At 41.0% G+C, this 13,412-nt stretch overlaps 1 protein-coding gene across 6 annotated transcripts in view; it reads left to right on the top strand.

Annotated features, from left to right (window-relative positions):
* akt3a (AKT serine/threonine kinase 3a) overlaps positions 1–13,412 on the top strand; it is a 340,324-nt gene that overhangs the window by 26,626 nt on the left and 300,286 nt on the right. Inside the window, exon 2 of one of the 6 annotated variants that reach the window (XM_078557385.1) lies at positions 12,130–12,190. The exons of the other annotated variants lie outside the window; for them this stretch is intronic. The gene's annotated coding sequence lies outside the window, so the exon portion shown is untranslated. The remainder of the gene's footprint in view (positions 1–12,129; positions 12,191–13,412) is intronic. 6 annotated transcript variants of the gene reach the window in all.

Here is a 13,412-nt window from a genome sequence, read left to right as displayed (position 1 = left end):
GACTAAGTTAGGGGAAATGCAAGTGAAATGCTGCTTCACTTGAAAGGAGTGTTTGGGCCCTTGGACGGTGAGGAGAGAGGAAGTGAAGGGGCAGGTGTTGCATCTTCTGCGTGGGCATGGGGAGGTGCCATAAGTGGGGGTTGAGGAGTAGGGGGTGATGGAGGAGTGGACCAGGGTGTCCCGGAGGGAACGATCCCTACGGAATGCCGTCAAGGGGGGTGAAGGGAAGATGTGTTTGGTGGTGGCATCATGCTGGAGTTGGCGGAAATGGCGGAGGATGATCCTTTGAATGCGGAGGCTGGTGGGGTGATAAGTGAGGACAAGGGGGACCCTATCATGTTTCTGGGAAGGAGGAGAAGGCGTGAGGGAGGATGCGCGGGATATGGGCCGGACACGGTTGAGGGCCCTGTCAACGACCGTGGATGGAAAACCTCGGTTAAGGAAGAAGGAGGACATGTCAGAGGAGCTGTTTTTGAAGGTAGCGTCATCAGAACAGATGCGACGGAGGCGAAGGAACTGAGAGAATGGGATGGAGTCTTTACAGGAAGCGGGGTGTGAGGAGCTGTAGTCGAGGTAGCTGTGGGAGTCGGTAGGCTTGTAATGGATATTGGTGGACAGTCTATCATCAGAAATTGAGACAGAGAGGTCAAGGAAGGGAAGAGAAGTGTCAGAGATGGACCATGTGAAGATGATGGAGGGGTGGAGATTGGAAGCAAAATTAATAAATTTTTCCAGGTCCCGACGAGAGCATGAAGCAGCACCGAAGTAATCATCGATGTACCGGAGAAAGAGTTGTGGGAGGGGGCCGGAGTAGGACTGGAACAAGGAATGTTCCACATACCCCATAAAGAGACAGGCATAGCTGGGGCCCATGCGGGTACCCATAGCCACACCTTTTATTTGGAGGAAGTGAGAGGAGTTAAAGGAGAAATTGTTCAGTGTGAGAACAAGTTCAGCCAAACGGAGGAGAGTAGTGGTGGATGGGGATTGTTGGGGCCTCTGTTCAAGGAAGAAGCTAAGGGCCCTCAGACCATCCTGGTGGGGGATGGAGGTGTAGAGGGATTGGACATCCATGGTGAAGAGGAAGCGGTTGGGGCCAGGGAACTGGAAATTGTTGATGTGACGTAAGGTGTCAGAGGAATCACGGATGTAGGTGGGAAGGGACTGGACAAGGGGAGAGAGAAGGGAGTCAAGATAACGAGAAATGAGTTCCGTGGGGCAGGAACAGGCTGACACGATCGGTCTGCCAGGACAGTTCTGTTTGTGGATTTTGGGTAGGAGGTAGAAGCGGGCCGTCCGAGGTTGGGCGACTATCAAGTTGGAAGCTGTGGGAGGAAGATCTCCAGAGGAGATGAGGTCAGTGACAGTCCTGGAAACAATGGCTTGATGTTCTGTGGTGGGGTCATGGTCCAGGGAGAGGTAGGAGGAAACGTCTGCGAGTTGACGCTCAGCCTCCGCGAGGTAGAGGTCAATGCGCCAGACAACAACAGTACCACCCTTGTCAGCGGGTTTGATGACAATGTTGGGGTTGGACCTGAGAGAACGGAGTGCAGTGAGTTCAGAGAGAGACAGATTAGAATGGGTGAGAGGAGCAGAGAAATTGAGACGGCTAATGTCACGCCGACAGTTCTCAAAGAAAAGATCAAGAGAAGGTAAGAATCCAGAGGGAGGGGTCCAAGTGGAGGGAGAATATTGGAGGTGGGTAAAAGGATCCGTTGAATGGGGAGAGGACTCCTGCCCAAAGAAGTGAGCACGGAGACGAAGACGGCGGAAGAAGAGTTCAGCATCATGCCGAGCCCGAAATTCATTGAGATGAGGGCGTAAGGGTATGAAACTAAGTCCTTTGCTGAGCACTGAACGTTCAGCATCGGAGAGGGGAAGGTCAGGGGGTATAGTGAATACGCGGCTGGGGCTGGGATTGGAAGATGGGGTGAGGACGGAGGGACAAGCAGGGGTGGAGGGTCCCCGATGGGTGTTGGAGTCGATGAGTTGTTGGAGCTTGCGTTCCTTAGCACTTGAGAGAAAGAGAAAAAGTTTCTTGTTGAGGCGACGGATGAGGCGAAGAATAAAATGAAACTGGGGGCACGCGCAGCTTTGAAAAAGGGTGCGGCGGTGCTGCTGGAGGGAGAGGTCGAGTGTGTTCATATGGCGGCGCATGGCACTGAGTGTGGATCTCAGAATGCGACGGGAACAGCAGTCCGAGAAACGTTTTATGTCCCGGAGATACCTGTAATCCTGGGTGGGTTCGAAACAAGAGGGATGGAATTTCAGTTGAAATCCACGTGGGGTGAGTCGGAGACGGAGACAGTCACTGAGAAAGGAGATATGGCTGTGAAAGCGGGTTTTAGTAAACACCTTGTCAAACACCAGGAGAGAAATGGAAAGCAATGAAGGTGAGCAGGGCAGAAGAGACAGTCGGAAATCCTGTCGGAGGACAGAACCATACTTCTTCCAAGAGGGCATTTTTTTGGAGAGGTGGCAGTCAATCAAACACAAAGATAAAAACAAAAAGCTAAAAGCTACTGCGGATGCTGGAAATCCAAAACAAAATAAAAACAGAATTACCTGGAAAAACTCAGCAAGTCTGGCAGCATCGGCGGAGAAGAAATCAGTCAACGTTTCGAGCCCAACGCAAACTGGAGGAACAGCACCTCATCTTCCGACTAGGCACTTTACAGCCTTCTGGGCTGAATATTGAATTCAACAACTTTAGATCTTAAACCCCCCTCCCCCCATCCCCACCCCGTTTCTTTTCCCCCCCCACCCGCCTTTTTTTCAATAATTTATATAGATTCTTCTTTCCCCACCTATTTCCATTATTTTTAAATCTAAAACTAAAACCTTTAGTCCTTCCACCCCACCCCCACTAGAGCTGTACTTTGAATATCCTGTCTTGCATTCTTAATTAGCACTTTTCTCAGACAAAGACCGCCACCTTCAACACCTCTTTGACCCTTTTGTCTCTGACATCTTTTGATTATCTGCTCACACCACACCCTCAATGTGTCTCTTCCCCCCCACCCACCTTAAACCAATTTATATTTCTCCCTTGTTGAAACTATGCTTCAGTTCTGCTGAAGGGCCATGAGGGCTCGAAACGTTGACTGATTTCTTCTCCGCCGATGCTGCCAGACTTGCTGAGTTTTTCCAGGTAATTCTGTTTTTATTTTGTTTTGGATTTCCAGCATCCGCAGTAGCTTTTAGCTTTTTGTTTTAATCTAAGTATAGTTACTTGTTTAAAAAATTACACTTTTCTAATTTACTCACCAGGCCCTACTTACCAAGGCTGCCGCTCTTCTTTCTGAGGAAAGTTGGAAAAGGAAAGGAACACCTCCTGCTTGAACTCCCTCAGTCACCAAACTCCAACTTAAGCACTCTACCGCAACCCAAAACAGCATTCCAGTGCAGACTATAAGATAGCCTACTTTTTTACTCTCTGAATGCCTGATTAAGCCAATTATCTAATTAACTAGTTTCAGTTGCAAACAGCCTGTATGAGCCCAGTTTTAAGACTGGACTAAAACTCCTCATCTTCCAACCCTAACAGCAACTTTTAGTTAATTGCTAAATTAAAGAAAGCCTAGACTTTAGATATAATTTAACCCTTAAACTCATCATTGTAAGGATTCCACTCTGGATCAGATTTTGCACTTTCCGTTTCCGAATCATTCCTTCACAACAAATCATCATCCTCTTCATCCATTGAATTGGATATTCCACATTTTTTTTGAACAATCTGATAATTTGTGCATCAATAGCATCCTGGTCCCTATTCCACTGGTCTCACAAGGAGAAACTCTTGGCATCTTTATACAAACATCGGAATTACAAGCAGGAGTAGGCCACATGGTCCCCCAAGCCTGCTCTGCCATTTAGTAAGATCATGGCTGATATGATTGCAACCTCAACTCCACATTCCCACCTACCCCTAGAACCTATCTACCTCTGCCTTAAAATATTCAAAGACTCTGCTTCCACTCCTTTTGAGGAAGAATTCCAAAGATTAACGACCCTCAATAAGAGAGAGAATTTCTCCTCATCTCCTGTCTTACATGGGTGATGCCTTATTTTTAAACAGTGACCCCTAGTTCTATATTCTCCTACAAGGGGAGACATCCTCTCCATGTCAAGACCCCTCAGGATCTTATGTTTCAATCAAATCTAAACTCGAGCGGATACAAGCCAAGTCTGGCCAACCCTTCCTCATAAGGTGACCTGCACATTCCAGTTATTAGTCTGATAAACCTTCTCTGAACTGCCAATGCATTTATATCCTTCCTTAAATAAGGGGACCAATACTGTGCACACTACTGCAGAAGTGGTCTCACCAATGCCCTGTAAAACTGAAGCATGAGCTTCTACTTTTGTATTGAACTCCCCTTGACTTGATGACGAAACCACACAAAACATCAAGCAGGGCAGCGTGCATGTTTCTGCTCTTTGTGAAGACTTTTCTCTCTGTCAACCATCCATCTATTTCATTCGGTGCCCTTAGAGCAGGAGCAAGTGGTGTCTACTGGCATGCTGGAGGCCTTCCATGAACCGGTGGGCACCGCTGGGATGGGACATGTTATTGACTCCCACAATTACATTTTTGTAAGTTTCCCTTGTGATTTGTCTTTTTTGTTGCAGTATTCCTTTTAAGGGCTGCTCCGTTAATTTGTTTCTGAATTGTTAACTTATTTTCTGTTAATTTGTTATATTCATAAAAATATAAAGAGTGATGGGTGCGGAGAAGGGCAGGCAGGGAGGAGGACCTCTTTGTAAACCTGCTCCTGGGCCTGGCCAAGTTGGCCATAAATAGGTGCGGGTAACAGGTAGTCCAGGGGGTCGTCTGGCCCTACTGCCCCTCTTCTGTGGCTAGGTTTACAGCCAGGTGTCCTTGGCGAGGGAGCATGCAGTGTCCACCGGCACGCTTCAAGCCTTTTGTGACCGGTGGACACTGTAGGGGCTGGAGTGCACCATTGGCCCCCAAAACAACATTTTGATTTAGTTTGCTCAATTTCCTTTAAATATTTACCCCTTTGTTACAGTGCCCCTTTAAGGGGCTGTCAGCTTGATTAATTCAGTTAATTTGATTTGTTTAGTCTGGTTAATTTCAATGCTCAGAACACTATATAGAGGGACGGCTGGACATTGGAGTTGAAGGCAGGCATATGTGATGCTGCATTCAGTAAATAAACCGATAATCAAGAAAAGGATTTGCGTCTAGTTTCATACTTTACCATCTGGCTTGGGATCCAATTAACATGGTAACAGAGGATGGTTGCCTAAAGGTGAAGATTGGAAATTAAGATTTTTTTTTAAGACAGAAGATTTGTTTATGGATTGAATGATACGTCAAGGGAACGGTATTTCTTGGTTAGGTCTGTCTGGTTGAAGGACTGTACTCAACAAAAAGCCGATTCAGTAATTTTCTACTGGTCTCACAAGGAGAAACTCTTGGCATCTTTATACAAACATTGGAATTACAAGCAGGAGTGGGCCACATGATCCCCTAAGCCTGCTCTGCCATTTAATAAGATCATGGCTGATATGATTGCAACCCCAACTCCACATTCCCACCTACCCCTAGAACCTATCTACCTCTGCCTTAAAATATTCAAAGACTCTGCTTCCACTCTTTTGAGGAAGAATTCCAAAGATTAACGACCCTCAATAAGAGAGAGAACTTCTCCTCATCTCCTCTCTTTCATGGGCAATGCCTTATTTTTAAACAGTGACCCCTAGTTCTAAATTCTCCCACAAGAGGAGACATCCTCTTTACATCCACCTTGTCAACACCCTTCAGGATCTTCTGTTTCAATCAAATCTAAACTCGAGCGGATACAAGCCAAGTCTGTCCAACCCTTCCTCATAAGGTGACCCGCACATTCCAGATATTAGTCTGATAAACCTTATCTGAACTGCCAATGCATTTACATCCTTCCTTAAATAAGGAGACCAATACTGTGCACACTACTACAGAAGTGGTCTCACCAATGCCCTGTAAAACTGAAGCATGAGCTTCTACTTTTTTATTGAACTCCCCTCGCAATAAACAATAACATTCTAATAGTTTTCCTATTTACATGCTGTACCCACATACTAACCTTTTGCAGTTCATTCACTGGGACACCTAGATCCCTCTGCATCTCAGAGCTCTGCAATCTCTTACCATTTAGATAATGATTTATTTTTTTCCGGCCAAAATGGACAATTTCAACATTTTCCCTTGTCATACTCCATTTGCCAGATCTTTGCCCACTCACTTAACCTATCTATATCCCTTTGTAGCCTCCTTGTCTCCTCTTCACAACTTACTTTCCTACCTATCTTTGTGCCATTGGCAAATTTAGCAACCATACCTTCAGTTTCCTTCATCCAAGTCATTTATATAAACTGTAAAAACTTGAGGCCCCAGCACTGATTGCTGTGGCAGACCACTCATTATATCCTGCCAACCAGAAAATGACCTGATTATGCCTACTTTGGCTAGCTAACAGGAAACAATCTTATACCCATGCCAATATGTTATCCTCTACACCATGAGCTTTTATTTTTTGCATGATGCATGTCAATGATTTTCTATGGGCAGGTTCTGGGGAATTTCAGTAATTTGTTATTGATAAGATCAAAGGGGAATTTAAGGTTGGAAGTCGGGCTTTGAGGGGCCTTTAAACACACAGGCTTAGGCACTAATCATAGGTCTGGAGTAATCTTGAATCAACAATCATACCTAGAAATTTAAGTTAATCGTATCCTGACAAATTGGGCTAGGTCATCACAGAAACATGATCTTACATCCAGAGAAGAAACAGAGCAGTCAAGAAGCTTGATTAGACAATTAAATTTGGCTATTTACTTGAACAAGACCCGATGTCAGTTATGCCATATTGAACTTAGTACTATAATGAAGTGGTTTTGAGGACAAGTAAAACATTAAAGAAATTAAATTCTGAGAAATGTGTACTCAAGTTTCCAGCCTTAAGTGATTCAAAAGACATGAAATCATTCCTTTTTAGTGACATTTCACATGGCAGTCTTCCGGATGGGCATTTGAGTACAACTGTTGTAGTATTCTTGGTGGGTGAAAATGGAAATTGTTGTCCCTTGGTCTGGGGAGCCAAGAAAACAAAAAAAAGCACCCCAGCTGCAGAAGCATTGGCTCAGGTGTGATATGTAATCTCTAGTAATAAATATGGAATTATATTTAACAAACGTTTTGAGGGAAATCCTATTCAAGGGGCATTCTGAGAAAAGTTTACCCATTGATGTTTGGATAACTGTTCCCTATAGGATAATGTACGTTTGACAGAGTGTGATTGAGAAAAGAATTGAGTTAATGATTGACCTTGCTAGTATAAAATAAATGCTAGAAAGAAAAGCGATCTGTAAACTAAAATGGGTGGACGCAAGTCACCAATTATTGGACTGCTTTACGAAAAGGAATACCTGTCCGAAGAAATTTTTGGAGGTCCTCGAAGAGGGACTTCTTGTATTATGATGAGTTATATGAAATATGGAAAGGTCAGCTTTTTTTGATTCATTTTGTGATTGTTATAAAGTTTTTTGTTGAAAGAAAGGGGAGTCTGTTAATGGTGTGTTAGTTGTATTAAGATACACAGGTGAAGAGCATTGTATAATTAAGCACTGTTACACAGAGGAGAAGACGGCAAAACTGAACTCCTTTATCTTCTAACCTTCTGTCTGTAAGCAGAGGTGTTTTTTTGTTTTTAAAAATAGGCTGTAGCACTTATTCCAAAAACTCTTTGTGTAGTCAATTTTTAAAGTGACTTGCAGCAAACTCTTAGGATTAAATCTGAAGTTTGGTTTATTCACAAATTCAAACCTGGGGACGGATAATGATCACAACTTCATACACACAGGTTTCCAGTAAGGGGATAGGAAAGAGTGGTTTTATAACTATGAATAACTTAACAGTAAAAAGAACCACAGAAATGGATATCCATTCACATGTTTTCCAGAGTCCAGAAAGCCCAAATCCAGAGGGGATTCCCTTATAGAAGTTCCAGTTCAGGTGGATAAATGGAAGAAGGCAGAAGTGCTGAATTCCTTAAAGGTGATGGCACTGCAATGATATGAGGTTGATATTTGGAGACTTGGTCTGCTTGGCAGGAGGTGACCAGTGGTTTCCAGATAAACTGGCTTTGAGGAGGGCTTGTTGCAGGCTGCTTGGTTAGTCTGGAACCCTGTCAGATGTTTGCAGGTTGGAGATAAATCAGATTGGTTTGCTTCTGAGTTCTCAACTGTATATAGAGATTTCAAAATGGTCACTCTAGTCTCCTTCCTCCACAAAGGGATATTTATCCGGTGTATGGATCTGGCTTTTGTTTTGTGGCTTATAACGTCCCAGCCATTAGCCTCTGAAAGAGTCATCTTCCATATTGATGAACCTGTTCCGTCCGGGTAGCTATTGTCTTGGTAGACCCTCAGACTCCACTAGAGGAGTAAGCTTATAAAGATACAAATGACGTCCATTTTCTTTCAATAGTTTCATTTTGAAATGGACCTTGACAGTCCCAGGTGTGAGATTCCATGTGCAAATATGTCAGGGAATGTCTGCAGTGCAATCCATATGTGCCTTAGTGGTCACTTTACAATTCCAGACATCAGGTAATTTGCAGTGGCTATATTTTGTTTCAGCAAAGTTCATTTTTAAATAAGCAAAAAAGAATCAAGTTTGATTTACATAGTTTATGATTTCTTTAATATTTTGGGGACATACGAGCACCCAAAACACTTATAAAGAGAGATGGCTGGGAAACTGGGGTAGAAGGCAGACATGTGTAATGCAGCATTCTGTAAGTAAACAGGTTATCAAGGATTTATGTCTAGTTTCATCTGGCCTGGGATCCAATTAACAACCAAACTCCTATTCCACACACACATTCACAACTTCGCTCCATCCTCATCCATCCAACCGTTGTCATGCACTTGCACAAAAACTCTTGCAGGGAACTTGATTTTTGGCATAGATTTACGTTTGAAAATTGTCATAGACATCAATTTCGTTCTGTTGGCCATGTAGGCTAGTACCACCATAAATCTTGTCTTCTCATGAGCTGTGGTTTTCACCAGAACTGTTTGAATCTTTCCAGTCCACAGCTCAGTTGCTGGGCATCTTGAAATTCACAGGCATTTCATCCATGTTGACCATGTGGCATAATTAGTACTTGCATTTTTGCTGCTGTAATATGATGAATCGCTGGAAACTGGTAGTTTTGGTATTGAGGTCCTTTGGTAGTCTCTGAGCAACCGTGGCCATATGCCACAACAGGAGACATTTTTGTTCCATAAAGAAGCTGCACCAATTAGCTGTCGATCTGAAATCTTTGCTGGACTCAGTGTTTTTGATTTGACCCACTTAAGTGGGTATATACACATTACATTTCTAGTGATGATGTAATCATTCTGACGATTTTCGAGGACATGCTTCTCAAAATCAGGCCAGTGACTGGTCCCTGTTTTTGTGGTGCATTTGGTTTTGGGCGTTGTCTTCAGGGTGGATTCCTCCTCCTTCCATTCTTGCACAGTTTTTCACTGTTGGCAAATCTTAATACTTTTAGCTTGAAACTGGCTTTGTACCTAATTCATTTTGCCCGAGTACCCATTTTGTCATTGGCTGTTTACCACACGCGTCTGCTCTGCATGGGTGTCTTAAACTTCCATGCATCATCGCAGCAACATTGATCGTATTGTCTGTTTGTTCCCATTTGTCAACTCAAGGTGAGTAAAACATGTGTTTCTGGGGTGAAACATTGAGGCTAATTTCTAATGTGGGTACATCACGGAAAGGCAGGGGTGGAGGTCGACTTATGCCAAGTATAGGCCCAAACATGAACTTTGGCGCCGAGAAAATGGGGTCGTCTTGTACGCCGTGGCCTACAGGAAGTTAAGTGAGTAGTCCGCTCCAGATTTTTCTTGCTATTTTCTGAAGTGTTCTAGTATCTGGAGTGATGTTACGTCCAGATGATGAAAATATACTGTGGATTTATTAGAGGTTGCAGAACTGGAGGATGTCTGTTTCTGTTAAACTATACAGTCAGTTTACTCTGATAATTCAAAGTTCTTAATTGCATTTCAAAAATTTGAATGATTCAGTAATTAAAGTTAGGCACTGTGATTAACATAATGTAGGAATTTATGCAAAACATTTGAAACTTTGGGATAAATTGAATTAAGCAATTTTGAACTGGGAAAGACTGAATTCCAGTGAACAGTCAACATGTTTGGAAGATGTGGAGAGAAGAGAAAAATCAGCAAAGTTATTGGGAGGGGAAAAAAAACTTGCAAGTGATTTATCTGTTGCATGAAAAGTGCTAATGTTTCAAATTATTATGTATATGATAAATTTATACTGAAAACATAGGGACAAACATGATTAATAGTGAGAACCATCTTTAGAATGTTAGTTGCACCATTAGATTGAGTTTGGACATTTAAGTTGCATTTTTTTGCATAACATAAAAGATGGTTTAAATGTATAATTGGTAGTTAACCATTGCAGTTGTTTTCAGAATTTATATTAGGAAATGGAAGTTTTTTGACATCTTAAAAATGTGCAGCATAGAGTAAAACATTTTTTTCTAAAGAATCTAGGGTTGGTGAAATTGAGTAACCTTACCCTGTGAATTTGCTTAGGTACAGTTTGTGATACCTGTAATAGTTTTGCACTGTTCCTGTCATCTCTATTAAATGCAATTTATTCTAATATTATAGTTTAATACTTATTTGAATGAGATGTGCAGTGATAGGGCTGTGACTTACCATTTACATTCCATCCATCCTGTGGTTTTGGTTTACTATTGTATTTGCAATAAAATAAGAAATCTACTTTATTATTTTGGAATTTGGGCTGCTTGCATTGGCTGGAAAGCATGACTGATGTTTAAAGTTACACTAAATGATTCATATTCTCCAGTCTTTGCTTCTGTTTCTTTACAAGCCTGTTTTCCTCATACTGTTCAGCTATCTATTGAATAGGTTCTGGGAGTGGTGAATATGACCTAACTGTTGCTATTAGAACATTCTTTCTTCTAGTCTGTTTTAATAATTGGCTGAACAACTCAATGCAGAATGAAATTGAGTCTTTTAACATCTAAGTAGGTTTTAAAGTATCTTTTGTCATGGTGCATTGAATTTTAAATTGGAATAATAGAAACCTTTTTTTCTGCAATCATCTAGACACAGTGGAAAGAGTTTGAATCCATCAGAAGTTTAATAGTTGCCGTGATATGCATAATATAATACAGTATAGGCACTAATTCATAGTATCCAAAAGCAGAGACACTCAATAAATTCACATTAGAAACTTTTTGGTTGCAAAATCATAAAGTAATTTTTCAAGTTACATATTTTGTGTTAATATTTGGAAATGGTGTTTTTAAAACTAATTTTTGTGAATTTAGGTAACAAATGTCTGTAAAGTGATTGAGTAATATTTTGACCAGGAGACCCAAAGCCAGAAAAATAATATTGTTATGCCTTGGTGACATGTTGAATGTTTGTCAGCCTGTTGAGTTGTGTCACACCTCTGGGGCCAAGGTTGAAATCCACCTCAAACTGATGAGAGAAAATCTCCTCTTTTTGATGTTTTTATGGCTCTTATGTGAAATTCTTTTGGACAATTCTAATCTAGTCCTTACAGTTACTTTATCTTAGTACTGTAACAAATCAGCTGGAAATGGCTGAATTTAACGCCGGGTACATGAAGTTGGAAAATGTGTAGATATGAATATGGTTGTTACTAATTTTGGTTTGTGTTGTGTAAAGGACTAATGTGAATATGTAAATGAGACTGCTCACATCATGGGGATGTGATGTAAGATCACATGACTATCATCTTTTTTGCAACCTCTTGGCAAGGATGAAGTCTCATTCTAGATGTAGTTATTCTTTGTTTTGCATAAAGTCGATGTTAAGCCCTATCTCCTCCAACAGCAGCCATTAACAACACCAACATAAGAACATTAGAGTTTGCTGTAGATACTTTAGGTTCTGTAATGTTAACCAAATCTATTTGCTGGCTGAGGGTCTTTTATTGAAATTCATTGACAGTGCCCTAATGTACTTGCATAAGATAAAATGTAACAACAGCATCAACTTGTTTATTTGAACTCTATTCAGATCTTTTACATGAATGCTGCTTCACTCTCTCCAAAGATGGGCTGAGTTAATGCATGTTGAGGTAAGGCCAGATACAAATTACTAAGCTGCTTTAGTTCACAGTAATGTGAATGTACAGAATAGATGTTAAAATCTCTCACTTAATGTACAATATACTCTAGCATAATTAAGAATTTGCCATGCTACCCCATGTCATTAGGTTGCCTTACGTGACATGGACAGGATGATTTCTAACTATCCTCCAAACTAACCTTCTAACTAGCCTTTAACCCTTAGCAAATTTAACTGCTTTCAGAGGTTTCCTTTTTCAAAACCCCTACCTGTCAGTGTCTAACCCTTACATCTCTTGCAGTTCCATCAGAAAGTTGGATTAAGGACTTTCCACTACCTGGGCATAAAGTAATTTTTCAATTTGAGTCAAGGTTAACAGATTGCTTCCCCACAGACTCTAAATAAGCAACAATAACCACCTTAGACCTGTTTAGCAACAATAACCACCTTAGACCTGTTTTTTTTTAAAAAGTGTGAATATATTATACTTAAAAGCACATTTAACCTCTTTCCAAATCATTACTGTGGAAAAAAAATCAAAAGATCCTGAAACATAACAATTTTGCCTGATTTTTCACTTTCTTGAACTATTATATTGCAAGCAACTTAATTTGTGCACTATGGGCAGAAACAACTAAATTTTAGTCTGATTGGGATTCTACAGCCCAATCTTGACAATTCTTGCTGGATTAGTTTAAGCAATAATGAATAAGAATTGAAAACTAAGTCAAACTATTGATAATTACACACTCCCATATTCAATTAAGATATGGTTAACCAAAACCCAGTCTATTTTTGTAATAATTTGAAAATCTAAGTAAAAATAGTGTGGTATTTTAGAAAACATAATTTTAGCATAGGAGGCACCCATTCAGTTCTTTTGCCGGTGTTAAATGTGGACTCTTCTTGTGGATGGATTTTACACAGTCTGATTTTCCTGATTTCTGTTCAAATAAAGTCCATTTTCCTGTTTTCTCCTTATCTTCTATAATAAGTAATTACCTTTATTTGAACATTTAAGTTGAGTTAACATTGCCACTTGTTGCAAAGCATTCCACATAACAATTCTGTGAACTTTTAAAAATCCTCCCCTTTAGATGTATAATGCTTATCTTGATCGTAATCCTTTTGATTTGTTGTTTTATTTTGTCATTTTAAATATCCCCATTGAATTTCACCCCAGCCTATGAACCTTCTCGGTTTGATCAGGTTTATCCTCGTAACGTAGACCT

Source organism: Cetorhinus maximus, chromosome 14 (genome assembly GCF_964194155.1).
Source record: "Cetorhinus maximus chromosome 14, sCetMax3.hap1.1, whole genome shotgun sequence".
Classification (NCBI taxonomy): domain Eukaryota; kingdom Metazoa; phylum Chordata; class Chondrichthyes; order Lamniformes; family Cetorhinidae; genus Cetorhinus; species Cetorhinus maximus.
Note: the sequence above shows the minus strand (reverse complement) of the source record. Positions and strands in the feature narration are given on the sequence as shown.